Below are 14,394 nucleotides of genomic sequence, written 5' to 3'. Positions count from 1 at the left end.
GTATGTATGTTCTCTTTCTCTCTCATGGAGAAATAGGATCTTTTCTCTTTGGGGTATTTTTGTATATGTTGATATTGCTAATGCACTGTACATAATGGAAATTAGTAACAAGGAAACTATTTGATAGCCAACAGATCAGAAATTCAGGGATTAGTGAATTTTTCTTTTATCTTTTCATTTAAAAGCACATTTGTAATGTTTTTTTTGTGGAATGAAGAGAGCTGAATTTTAGTATTTTTCTTTCTTTGTTGGCTTTCATTTTAAAGAAAATCTGGTGAGTTTAGCTTGTGGTTCTTGTTATTTATTTGTCGACCTCAATGGAAGTAATAGAAGGGGATTGTGGTCCCCCAGAAGGGGGAAATTACCCAAATATCTCAATCTCCATATTGAAATGACTACATGGAGCCAAGGCATATTGCCTACCTGCACAATGTTTTTGCTTATCATTCTCTTTATGGGGGGTTACATTGAATATGAATTTGTGCAATTTGAATTTCTTCAGATCTATTGGTTGTAGAAGAGGGTTATTTTTGTAAACTGCATCATTTCCTCTTGTTTGGTGGTCGTAAATTATCTTCTTGAATGGGATAGGCTTGACATCTGCAATTGGGATGCATATGTGATAGTTTTCAATGGTTTTAGCACGGGATTGGAGATTTTCAATGGTTTTAGCAAGCGATTGGAGAATAACATATGTTTATCAATTTGCTATCATAAGACCACCTCACCAGATTTTGAAGTTTAAGTTTTTTATTTTATTCTATCTGTAAATTCAAGAGAAGGATCCTTACAAATTCTTATTGTAACATTTTTTGTCTTGTGGATATCTAAACCTCATATTGTTATGTCTTTAATTATGAATACGGAGTTAGTTCTATGCTATATATACTGGCCTAGATGTTAATTATAAAAACATGAAAATTATAAGTTTTGAGGAGTCACTGGAAGTTATTCAGGTGGTTTCATTTGAACATGTTATTGACTGTCTTTTCAGGATATTTGGTTTTCTTTGTTCTGTTTTTCAATGAACCTATTGAATCATAGCCTCAATTATTGATATTTTATAGCCATCGATGTAGTTTACTGAGTATGTTAATGTTGGTATTATTGGTAAGCTGTTATGTATCTCTTGTTGATCTTGGGACTTTGAATCTTGAGTGAACTTATCATTTCCTTCTTTTTAACAGAAGTTTCACTAGGAAACAACATAAATATTGAAAGTAATAATCAATAATATAATTGAATGTATCTTTCAGAAAAAGATACTCCTGCTTTATGTAGGGAAAATTATGACTTAAGATTCAGTTAAAAAAATATTTGTCTGATGATGCATAATTTTCTATCTGGAAATTCTTCCTTTGTCTCTTTTATTTTAAATAATTTCTGTGATTGAGGTATTCAAGGATTTTCATTCTTAAAATCCAGGAAGCACATATTTTAGTCTTCCAACCTAGCGTGGGACAACAGTATAACCATCAGTATACACTACTGATGGAAAACTGATGATTTTCCCTCACTAATCTTGAAAAAAAAAATGCACTGGGTAACTACGATATCCAAAAGAGAGGATGCCTCTTGATTATGTAGAATTTTCAATCTGCTGTTCATGGATTTTGACCTAAAATTTGTGTTTGTTGATCTTCAATTTTTTTCTCCGACCCTTGTAGTTAATCACCAAAGAGAATGGTCACAGCAAAAGTTACTTTTTGGGCTGAGTGAATGCCAAAGTAGATTAGCTAGTTGCCTTTTCAGCTGATTTTCTTATACTAGCGAAATCAATCAGGATTGCCAGAAAGGAAAACAACTATGTTGATGTAAGAAAACCCATTAGAGATTTGATCCATACCATCTCAATAGAAGTAGCTGTATGGTTATATGCATCTGCATCCATATCTCCACATGGACAGCAATGGTGATATGCTGGCCATGCAATACCGAAATTTATTCGAGTGCTCTGTAAGTCTCTTTTTCCTCCTCTAGTAACAACCCATTTGAGTCCCATCTTGTTGGCAGTGGTTCATTCTCCAGAGGTTTACCTGATATTCTTGCATGCTTGCTTTTGATGACTAAAGAAGAATTGATAAGTGATAACTGAACTTCAGTTGAATTGCAGTGGGGGCTGGTCCAGTTCAATTTGGTTTTAGCACCAATAGTAAATTTTAAAGCTTGATTGGCTGCTGTAGATGTTTTGTCAGATTTCATTTTGAACTCCACAAAAAAGAGGTACTTCAGCATTTTGGAATAGAAATGGCATTTCTTGATTTTCTTTCACTCACAAAATGGCAGCATTTCTTTTATGTGTGCACGCGTAAAAGGGCGTAAAAAATAGCTTCCAAAGAAGCTAACAAAACATATTTTTCAGATCAACTAAATAACGCCAATAACACTTGTGGCAGGCGTTTCAGTGTGGCATCCAGACACCATTACTGCCACTTTGGATCGACTACCTGATGCATTTCCATCCTTCTACCCAGCATAGTTCAGATAAGTGAGTAAAACTTCTGGGATTAGAATGCGATTCAGTGTTTTAATCAAATATAGACTAAATTCAAGAAGTCGTCAAAAATCTTCTGTTGTTTTTTTTTTTTTTTGGGAAGATTTAGAGTATTCTGAATTTAGTTTTTGCGATTTGAATCATTTTGCGAAAAATCTTTTGATGATTTTGAATGATTTTTGTATTTTGACAAATTTTTTTGTTCTTTTTTCGACCACTTCTATATAAGTATGAGTTTGAATGCTTGTACCTGGTATCCTTCTTTGCTTCGAAGTCATTTTATGGTTATTTATGATAGGAAAAGTCTTTCCCACATCAGGGGACCACAGGACCACACATGCATTCCATGGGACATCCAAAATACATCTCAAAGATGGATGTTTGATGATGGTGGTACCTTCAAAACCTAAAATAGAGCGTGCTAAAAATTCATTAAAAAATGCTATTTCTTAGTATAAAAAGTTATCATATATTTATGTTGACCATGATGGAGATTCTCAACCAAATTTTAAGATCCAAAATCCATCTAAGGTAGATTTTGGATGGAGGATTCATGTAAATAGATGAGCCGGGGAACTCATGAAAGGCTTATCCTTTATGATATATTCCTTATTGATTTATATGTGGAACAAATGGGATTTGAAGGGAGTGGTGTATTCTTTAAAGAAGAAATAGAAAGAAGCTCGAAAAATGGTTTCTTTCTTTGTATTTTCTTTCTTCTTTTATTTTTCTTTCAAGTTTGTCTATGAAGAGCTGATCTAATTGTTTTAGGGTCTATAATTGTAATTGATAGGGCTTCATTGGTAAGTGCTACAAGATGTGCATTGGAACCCATGGTTATGGACCCGAATCCGTTAGTATGGAACATCTTCTTTTCCAAATGGAATCCCCTAGTATATAAAAGAATTAAAAAGTGCTTTCGTTGTTGTGGAATAAGAAGCTTTCGTATCTTGATTTGCTCTGTGCTATTGGTAGAATCGTCTGAAACATTGCTGCATGTATTACTAAGTTTCTGGGGGGCAGACACGAAGAACACCCAAGTGGCTTTGAGGTGCATGTTGGTTTTGGTTTGTGTTGGCAAACAGTTGCATTTTTGGTTTGAAACACTAATCTATTATTCTTGAACTGGTTGTTGGTTTGAGACTATGTTAGCCCGAGATCTTAGCATTGGGTGCTTGCACACAGATTGATGAAAAGATGCCTGATACTGATCCATCTTGTACCACATATTTACAGAAGTAAAATACATAAAGATTCATGCACCCTAATTCAAATGATATGAGCTAGGGATTAAATTTTAAGGTGCTGATAATTGCAACGGTATAGTTCGATTCTTACCTGCTGAGTTATCTAGGTGTTGGAACTTGGACTGGCCTCAAGAAACTAGGGCCTAAGTCACAAAATGTAAGGCCAAACTTGGCTTATGGCCATTCCAAGGTCAGTCTTGTTCTTTTTTTCTCCTTATGTGTCCTTTTTCTTCTTTGAGTCTATTAGGCCCGACCTAGAGCCAGTCGTGGCTGGGCCTCGTCAAGCTAGCACTATATGGACCTAAGCCGGGTTGGTTTAAGACTGAACCGGCCCAGGCCAGGCGCGCATATGCTATTTTTGGTTGGAGCATTTGCTTCACTATACACATGATTGAATTTAATATCTCTAATACTCACCTATACTCTCAAAGAGTTTTACATACATTTAATGATTCCCCTCTCTTATAACCTTGTTCAGGGATGAAGGGAGACGTAGTAGACCCTAGAGTAGAGCCCCCAACTCAGCGGCATTTGCGGTTGTGTTATCACAAGGGCCAGAGAAGGACAAGAAGGCATTACTCTTAGGATTTGTTATTAAAAATCCAATCAATATAAGTACGACATAGCATTCACTACACGTCATCCATTAATTTCATTGTCGGTTTGATGAATGGTTCAGCCATATAAAATGGAAAAGTAAACAAAAGACTATTTGTTTATGAGAAAGTATACAAAAAGATCATTTGTGTTTTTTGACCAGGAGGTCACAATTACATTTGTAACTTAAATTTCATATCGGGTGTTTGTGATTGTGTTTTACCTCTAAGTTCAAAAAAAAAAAAAAAAAGATAATTTTGAACTTGGTGTTACATCTCAAATCATCAAATTTGACATCTAATGACTAGTAGCAATTGTGACTTCATTGTTATAATGAAGGTAAATAGCCTCATAGTATAAAATCTGGTATAAAATAATATCTATTTTTACCAAATATATATGCTCCCTAGGTAGATTTTCTAATTATTGTACAATGGATCCAAGTTAGCAAACATGAATGTGGTAGAGGAAGCTCACTGTCCCCACATATTTCGTTTTCTCCTCCAAATAAAGCGATTTTGGCTTGGCTTTATGTCCCACAAGCTGCAGTCTATATTTATTCCTAATATGTCAAAAAAAGCATTCATGTTAATTTTTTAAGGGTTTGTTTACAAAAAGAAAAACTATTTATTTTTTGAACATGGAAGTCACAATCATTTTTGTTTTTTAAATTTCAAACTGGGTGGTTGTAAGAGTGTTATTCAATAGACACAAATTCTAAAAAATATTCGCAGACTTACTGACTTACCCCAAGCCATCCAATTTGAAATCTAATGGGTATGACTTCCATGTATAAAAGATAAATAGTTTCTTTGCAGACAATCCCATTTTTAATTACCATTATCTTTATTTGAAATGACAAATAAATGTTATTCATGTACAATAGAATATTTCAGCAATTTTTAATTTCCTAAAGGGACTTACGTAAAATAAATTGATCTTTTATAATAAAAATCTATTTTAAGTAAATGTTAATTTGCACATTGTTCCCAATTTTTCTTTAAAAAGATGCAAATTTTATATCATAGGATAAATTTTAAATGTTTTAACTATAACCAGAATAATTCCATTTTATGACTATTTTTAAAAATTAAATTCTTAAAGTTTTAATTGATAAAATAAAGTTATTAAATCAATAATAATTATAAATTAACTTTTGGGTATTAAAAATTCTAATTTCACCTTAAGTAATCATAAAATTAACTTATAATATTTTAATTTTTAAAGAGTATGTTGTCATTCGAATTAAATGCTTAAATGCGGCTCCTTGTAGAGAGAGAGAGAATCATATTTATCTTATCTGATTTTTCAAATATTATTGAATCGATGTTTAAGTGTGGCTACTTTAAGAGAGATAGATCGTAGCAGTCTTAGAATAACACAAATTTCCAGCCATACACATGGGTAAGATTAAAATATTGCCAGATTGTTCCTTCAATGGCTCAATCAAGAAAGAAAAGTATCTTTATTGTGAGGAAAGAGAATCCAAAGACCATATATATTCCTAGAGTCGTTGCAACCATTGACAAATTCACAGTTTCATTTCATTTAAATCAATAAAGTGCAAGTGGGTATGGTTTTTTTTTGGTAAATTAGGCTGCACAGAAAAAAAAAAAAAAAAAAAAAAAAAAAAATCCCCATTCTCTCCAATTGTATTTTTGGTTCGTATGAAAATATTTTCTAAAATATATTTTCACATGAAAAAATTTTTCCCATGTGATCGAGAATATTTTTATACTAATTAGTTTTAATATATTTTTTTACACCAATTGATAATTAATTAGTATAAAAATATTCCTACATTTGAGCGCATCAAAATTTTTTTTCATGTAACGCGAACTATACGTGCCATAACAAAGCACAAGTGGACGTGATCGTTTTGCTTAAATTAGATTATATAAGTCCAAAGTAAAGGAAAAACAAGAAAGAAGAATCCAAGTCTTACCCCTTAATTTCTTTTATGTAAGAAGTTAGCTTCATATTTGAAAAGCATATCTGCAAATGAACAAAAACATCTTTGTTTATTACTTCAAAACCCATTTTCTAATATAGCCAGAGTTATGAAGATGAACCCTTTATGGATAGAGTACCAAAACCCAATATTCTAAATATGAAGAGTCTTAGGTGTTTTTGAAGAGATTCAGTGTCCATTGATCATATGAATATATGAGCTTGTCTTATATAGACAAATACAAATAACAAGAATAAAAATAAATTACAAATTCCTTCACTATACCCAGATTTACCATAAATACAAGATATTGTATCTACCCTTTTCAAATATACATATTACAATATACACTTTTCATATTAACATGATAGACAATATATATTTTCCTTTCACGCTTTCCTTCAAACTCAAGATAATATGAGAGAGCAGCTGAAGTTTGAACAATAATTACAGAAATAATCAGTTAGATCTTCAGGTGCATAGTGTGACCAATAGAAACAATGGTTGTCATGTTTATATCGCTTGATCAACAAGCCTCTGAAAGCAGCATCAAATCAACAAGCCTCAAGAGCAGAGGGATTCAGGAACTAAAGACCATATCAAAGTAGGCTCGATCAAATAAACAAAAATTCTAGAATAAGCAGTCGAGAAAGCTAAGAGAATATAATGGCACTTGGAAGAACCAACAGAACTTGTGTATATCCGAGACAGATTCAGCAGCTAGCAAACCAGAATTGATAAGATCAAGCAACATACTCGATCATACAGAAATAGAACAGAGTAAAGATGATCTTGGGAACATTATATGATTGTTTTTTTCTCTCTTTTTTTCATGATAAATAACAGTAGATGGTTTTTCAGATCCGGTGGTTCTAGAGCCAATAAGTGGTTTGACATATTTGGCAGAGCAATTATTATTATTATTATTTTGAGATAGAAGGTTGGTTGCTGATCAGGGTTTTCATAGTATCAATTTGACTTCAGAATCTAGGTATTTTCAATTTTTTTTTTCTTTTTTTTGGTAGCTTAAAGGAAATAGCTAGGGCTTTGGCCTATTATCACATCAAACATCTCAAGTAACGGTAGCTTAAAGGAAACACCTAGGGCTATAGCTCAAATCCTTATTGGAGCCTAATGTGAAACATATCGGTGTGGATATTTTACCTAAAATACCATCCTCGAAAAAAAATCTCTAGAGAAAACTAAAGCATGCATAATATTCAAGGGAAAATTAGGAAATCAATCAGAGAGGCACATGTAACATATGGTAAAAGTTTCCGAACAATCATTGACCAGAATAGAACCATCATTCAACTGAAGGTGAACTCGAAGAAAGCCTCTCACTCTGTGCTTTATCTACCCTTTCCAAGTAATATTGATGAGATTGATGCTTTGTTCTTCGATTCATGAGAATCCAAGGAATTCCAAAGACCACTCCTATAATGGCTATGCCTGCAAATATATGCTTCTTATCACCGATGTAGAGATAGTACTTCATTTTTTACCTGAATCCACCACCATTCTCAGCACCCATTTGAGGATTTCAAGTCCCTGCAACTCTAAACAACACCAATAGAGAGGAAAATGGCTGCCCTCTCTCTAGAAGAAAATAGCTGCTCTCTCTCTCTCTCTCTCTTTCTCTCTCTCTCTAAGCTAAAACAAAAGGTCCAAATAGACTGTGGAAACAAAGAAAAGCACAGATATGAGAGAGGCGAAAAATATGGAGATTGAGGAAGAAGAAAACAACAATAGAGGGAACTCCAGAGAGAACTTCTTGCATTTTATTTTTTATTTTATTTTGTTTGTTGGGGGAGGGGGGGAGAAATTATTGAGAAAAAATAAAAAAAAGACATCATCGAGCAATATATTACATTAGGTCTAGGTAACCTTGGTTCGCCTTTAAGGGAGAACCTAAAATCTATAGACTGGAACTACGACCCCTTGCCTATTGGCCGGACTTTGGTGACCGACTAATGATTTCCAACATGGATTGTGGGTCATGGGCAACCCTAGGTTGGTTTGAGAAAGTGACTGTGGTCTACAGTATATAGTTGAAGGTGGAGTGCCCTAGTACACATTTATTCCTAGACCATATGGATTATTTTACCACCAAAATATTTAATTATGTTTATTTAAATAATATATGATTTTAAAAATTGTTATTTGAATTTTTCAAAATCTATAAATATTTTATTTAAATGTAGATTTATAAAAATAAAGATATTGATTTTATATTGATTTAAATATTCAAATATGATTTTATGAATTTCTAAAAATAATATTATTTAAATATTACATGGGAGGCCCAATAGGCTTTATGAGCCTACCATGACAGTTTGGGTGGGGGCCATTATGTGCCACCTAGGGTGGCACGCCCCACCCTAACGAGTTTCTATTTTGTGGTGCTCAAGCACCAAAGCTTGAGGGAAAAGAAAGTGATGTTTTAGAAAGATTAAGCGTTGAGAAAATTTGGAAATAAAGTTTGGTATGTATGAGAAGGCTTATGTATAAATTAAAAAAGGATAATATTATCATATATTAATTTCTTATTTGACTAATTTATGAGAAAATAGTTTAAGAAATTGGGGATAATGGTTCTAGAACCTTCCATACGATCTTGATGGTCTATCTATAGAATGGACAACTTATATTTTTCACCCCACAAGTTACCCAATATCAATGGTGCATATTCAATCTCATATGAAGAAGCTAGCCATGACAAACCCTAAAAAACCCTAAAACCATTTAAGCACTATAAAAAGGGGAGTACCCTACCCAAAATCTCTACACTTAAACTTTCCATCTCTCTCTCTCGCTCATACACAATTAAGGGGCACACCCCACTCTATGAAATCTCTCTCTTAGAAAGTTGCTCTCTCTCTCCTCATGCAATCCTAAGGGGGACGCGCCATGGTTGTTCTCTCATCTATCCCATCTCTCATCTTATATTGGGGCAAAGTGTTTAGGGTATGGTCGAAATAAAAACTACCTCTCAACTTGGTTATCAAAAGGGTTCACCTATGGTTGAGTTTTATGATTGAAAAGGGGTTCATGTTCCATTGGTTTGGTTTATCCTAAACTTGCTTTCCTTATTGAGATTGAAGGTTAATTATTGATCCTGCGCCATCGAAAATTGGTGACTCAGTGTGGGGTGTAAGAAGCTCGGTTGAGGTAATCTCCGACACAATCTTTTGTTTCTTAATTATTTACTTATTGTCTTCTTTATTCCCAAGCATATGTAGTATCTTTTCTTTGTTATTGAAACAAAGGTGATTTTTTAATGGTTTCAAGTTTTTGAGATCTCCATTGTATTCTTTTCTTTATTTTATTTGAAGTTATTTTATAGTAAAAGGAATACTTGTAGGTGATCTAAGTCGTGAAGAGTAGAAAAAAAATTGAAAAAAAAAGAAACAGAAAAAACTCCGGCTAGATTACACGAGTCCTTCTTTCATTGGTATCAAAGCTATTGATACTTGTTGTCATTAATAGTATTTTCTTTTTATTTTGGTCTAGATCTAGCTTTGGAATAAGATATGGCTGCCCGCACCTTTCTCTTTGAGATCCATAAGCCAAAAGGTTTGATGAGACCAACTATGCTTCTTGGAAGATAAAGATGGAGTATGTGCTTTATGAGGAAGACTTACAGGAGATGTTCAATGAGCACCCTCCTCTTAGACTAAGTGACGACTCATCCTAAGAAATCAAAGATGAGTATGCTACTTGGAATCACAAAAACATAAAGGGTAGGAACATCTTTTTGTGTGCAATGACTGACTCAATATGCTTCCGATTATGAGTCCATTGCTAATACAAAAGATATCTTTGAGAGGCTTGATAGGAAGTTTGCAGATCCCTCTATCATGAAACATGCCATGGCCATGAAGAGGTACAATGAGTTGAAGATGTATGAAGGGACAAAATTATTAGATTTTGTGCTCAAATTTTGTGCACTAGTCCGAGATGGAGGCTACGGGCATGAAACTCATAGAACCTATGCAAGTGGTTCATCTCATGTACTCACTTTTTAACTCATGGGAGACTTTCGTGACTTCCCTCTCCGCTCAAGAGAGAACCTCAAACTTGGAGGAGCTTATCACGACATTCAAAGGCGAGGAGGAGAGGAGAAACTCAAAGCATGCGCAACCCATCAAAACTATCTCGAAGGGAGGCCGTAAACATGATAAAATCGCAACCCTCATTTAAACCTAAGAAAAGAAAGGGTAGATCCAATTTTAGAAAGAGAGGGGATGATAAGATTAGAGATTTTGGAAATAAAGAGATGAGAGTGACTAGGACATGTTTTATTTGTAAGAAGGTGGGTTGATTTAACCGACAAGGAACTTGCTTGTGTGGTCTTTGAGACGTTGCTAGCCGAACCCAAGGGTGTTTTTTGGTGTATTGACTCAGGCAGTAAGGCTCATGTCACGAACACCAAGTATAACTTTCACTCTTTTACTCCTGTGGGGATTATGCGCTGAAATCGAAGAGTGGGAGCGTCTTGATATTAAAGCAAACACTTTATACTCCCGATATGAGGAAGGGCTTGGTTTCGGTTGCCAAGATGTCCCAAGATGGCTAGAGTGGGTTTGTCACCACTTTTGTTGGAGAAAAGGTGGTAATCGAGAGTTGTAGTAACCATGTTATGATTGGATACCTTGTGGACGGTCTTTATGGTATTGAAATGAAAGAGAACGTCGCTTATGTTTCGTCCCCAAATGGTTTGGATGCCACCCTATGAAATATGCAGTTAGAACACATTAACTTCAAAAAAATGGAAAGATATAAAAATGATGGGATTCTTCAAAACTATAATGGAGATTTATCAAAAGTGTGTGTCTTGTTTGTAAGGAAAAATACCACCTGTACAAAAAGAGCTACTAATTCATTATAAATCATTCATAGTGACATATGTGGTTCTATGAATTTGGCTATCAAGAGTTGCAAAAGATATTTCATCTATTTTATAAATGACCACTCGCGATATGACCATGTGTACTTAATGAACACGAAATTTGAAACCTTGGAAATGTTTCAAAAATATAAAGCCGAAGTAGAGAACCAAACAAATTTGAGAATCGAAGTTTTAAGAACCGATAGAAGGGGGAATACTCATTCGAGCTTTCTAAGGAACTATATACAGAAAATGGAATTATCCATCAATACACTATGCGTTACACCCTCAAACAAAATGGTGTAGTCGAGAGAAGGAATATGACATTGGTTGAAATGATAAGGAGTATGATGTGGCATGTTATGTTCTCCCTTGAATTTTGGGGAGAAGCCATGTTGGTGACATGTTATATCCTTAAACAGACTTCCACAAAAGCTGCCCTACTTACTCCTCATAAAATATTCACTGGTCGTACTCCTTCCTTTGACCACTTAAAAGTATGGGGATGCTCAGCCCATGTCTTAATCCCATACCAAAACAAGATTAAACTTCAACCAAAAACTGTGATATCTATATTCATTGGCTACCTAGACCATAGTAAGGGGTATCGATTCTACAACCTTGAAACCGAGGCTATTATTGAAAACTGCGATGCTCACTTCTTCGAGAAAGAGTTCCTTGAAGCAATATTGAGTCACAAACAAACGGACCTCTTTGAAGAGGCAAGAGACAAGGGTGTGTTTCGAGAACTCGAACCTAAAATCTCCAATCCACTCGTACCTGAACCTCCATTCTTCAATCGACTTGAACCTAAACTCGAGCTAAGAAGAAGTCATCGAACTACTAGACCACCGCAATGCCTTGAACAATTTGTTTACCTGAGGGAACACTCTAATAGACAGGGGATGATCTAGATGCTGAGGCTAAATCTTACCAAGAAGCATCGACTTGTCCTAAAAAGGAATATTGGGTAGAAACCATGAAAGACGAATATGCTATAAACCAAAACCATGTTTGAGAATTAGTATCCCTACCTCGGGACCATAATAAGATACAATGGATCTTTAAAAAGAAATTGAACTTATAAGAAAGAATAGAAAAATACAAAGCTAGACTAATAGCCAAGGGATTCCCCCTAAAGAAAGCGATAGACTATGATGAAACATTTTCTCCACTTGTTAAGTTTCCATCTATCCGTATCCTAATAGTTATAACTGCCCATTTTGATTTTGAAGTACATCAAATGGATGTGAAAACTACCTTTCTAAATGGGGATTTAAAGGAAGATATCTATATGAAACAACCAGAGGGACTTGAGGAAAAAGGGAAAGGAAACTTAGTATGCAAACTTACTGAATCCCTCGATGGCCTAAAACAAGCATCTAGCTCTTACAAGGTTCTCTACAAATGATGATGACTACTGTATCAATCAAAAGATCAATGGGAGTGATCTACTGTTTATTTCCTTTTATGTGGATAATATGTTAATAATTAGGAGCTTGATTGTCCTAGTAATAGAGACAAAAGCAATCCTCGCACAACACTTTAATATGAAGGATCTTGGATAAACTTCATATGTGTTGGGCATCAAGATAATAAGAAACAGAAGAGAGAGAATGATCCAACTTTCCCAGAAAACTACTGCAAGATGATCCTGTAAAAGTTTGAGATGGATAAATGTAAGTCCATGTCTACCCCAATAGGCAAAAAGATGAAGTTTAATATTAAAATGTGTCATACCGAAGATGAATAAATAAAAGCCATGAAGAAAGTGCAATATAGAAGCGCAATGTGATTCTTTATGTACGCTATTACGGGACCAAAGCCTGACTTGTCCTTCGTCTTGAGCATGGTGAGCCGATTTCAATGCAACCCTGGAGTTGAGCATTGGAAGTCGGTGGGTGTGGTCTGTAGTCCACAGTTGAAGGTGAAGTGCCCCAGTGCACATTTATTCCTAGACCATATGAATCATTTTCCCATCAGAATATTTAATTATATTTATTTTAATAATATATGATTTCTAGAATTGTTATTTGAATTTTTTAAAATCTCTGGGTATTTTATTTATCAAATTTGGATTTATAAAAACAAAGATATTGATTTAAATATTCAAATATGATTTTATAAATTTCTAAAAATAATATTCTTTTAAATATTACATGGGAGGTCCAATAGGCTTTATGAGCTCACTATGACAATTTGGGTGGGGGCCTATTATGTGCCACCTAGGGTGGCACGCCTCACCCTAAGGAGTTTTTATTTTGTGGTGCTCAAGCGCTAAACCTTGAGGGAAAAGAAGTGATGTTTTAGAAAGCTTAAGCTTTGAGGAAATTTTGAATTGAATTTGGATATATATATATATATATATATATATATATATATATATATATATATATATATATATATATATATAAGAAGGCTTATGCATAAAATAAGAAAGGATAATATTATCATATATTAATTTATTATTTGAATTAATTGATATGAAAATGGTTTAGGAAGTGGGGGATAATGATTCTAGACCTTCCATATGATCTATCTATAGAATTGACGACTCATATCTCTCACCCTATAAGTCAGCCAAGATCAATGGTGTATATTTAATCTCACATAAATAGTCAAGCCATGGAAAACCCTAAGACCATTCAAGCACAATAGAAAAGGGAGCACCCTACCCAAAATATCTATACCTAAACTTTCCATCTCTCTCTCATACATAATTAGAGGGCACGCCCCACGTTAGGAAATCTCTCTTCTCTCTCTCTCTCTCTCTCTCCTCATATAATCCTAAGGAGCACACCCCACTCTCTTGCTTACATGGTTGTTGTCTCATTTGTTCCATCTCTCATCTCATATTGGGGCAAAGTGGGTATGGAAGAAAGAGAAGCTATCTCTCAACTAATTATTAAAGGGGTTCACCTATGGTTGAGTATTATGATAGAAAAGAGATTTATGTTCTATTAGTTTATCTTGGCCTAAACTTGCTTTCGCGCTTGAGATTGAAGGTTGACCATTAATCATGCCCCATCGGAAGGTGGTGACTCGATGTGGGGTATAAGAAGCCCAGTTGAGGTAATCTCTGACACCATATTTTGTTTCTTGATTATTTACTTATTGTCTTATCTATTCCTAAGTATAGGTAGTGTTTTTTCTTTGTTATTGAAAGAAAAGTTTTTAAATGGCTTCAAGTTCTTGTGTATCCTTTTCTTTGTTT

General features: G+C 34.4%; 1 long non-coding RNA gene across 2 annotated transcripts; it reads left to right on the top strand.

Annotated features, from left to right (window-relative positions):
- The first annotated feature begins 2,394 nt into the window (after window positions 1–2,394).
- On the top strand, window positions 2,395–4,532 carry LOC148783554 (uncharacterized). 2 transcript variants are annotated; one of them, XR_016051507.1, is made up of 2 exons: window positions 2,395–2,488; window positions 4,220–4,532. It is a non-coding gene; the product is annotated as an uncharacterized LOC148783554 (long non-coding RNA). The 2 variants fall into 2 exon arrangements; XR_016051506.1 differs by lacking the exon at window positions 2,395–2,488 and adding an exon at window positions 3,849–3,931.
- The last annotated feature ends 9,862 nt before the right edge of the window (window positions 4,533–14,394 follow it).

The sequence above is a fragment of the Amborella trichopoda genome, chromosome 1 (assembly GCF_054954075.1).
Source record: "Amborella trichopoda isolate Santa Cruz 75 chromosome 1, AtrichopodaSantaCruz75HAP2 v2.0, whole genome shotgun sequence".
Taxonomy (NCBI): domain Eukaryota; kingdom Viridiplantae; phylum Streptophyta; class Magnoliopsida; order Amborellales; family Amborellaceae; genus Amborella; species Amborella trichopoda.
This window is presented reverse-complemented; position numbering and strand designations above follow the sequence as displayed.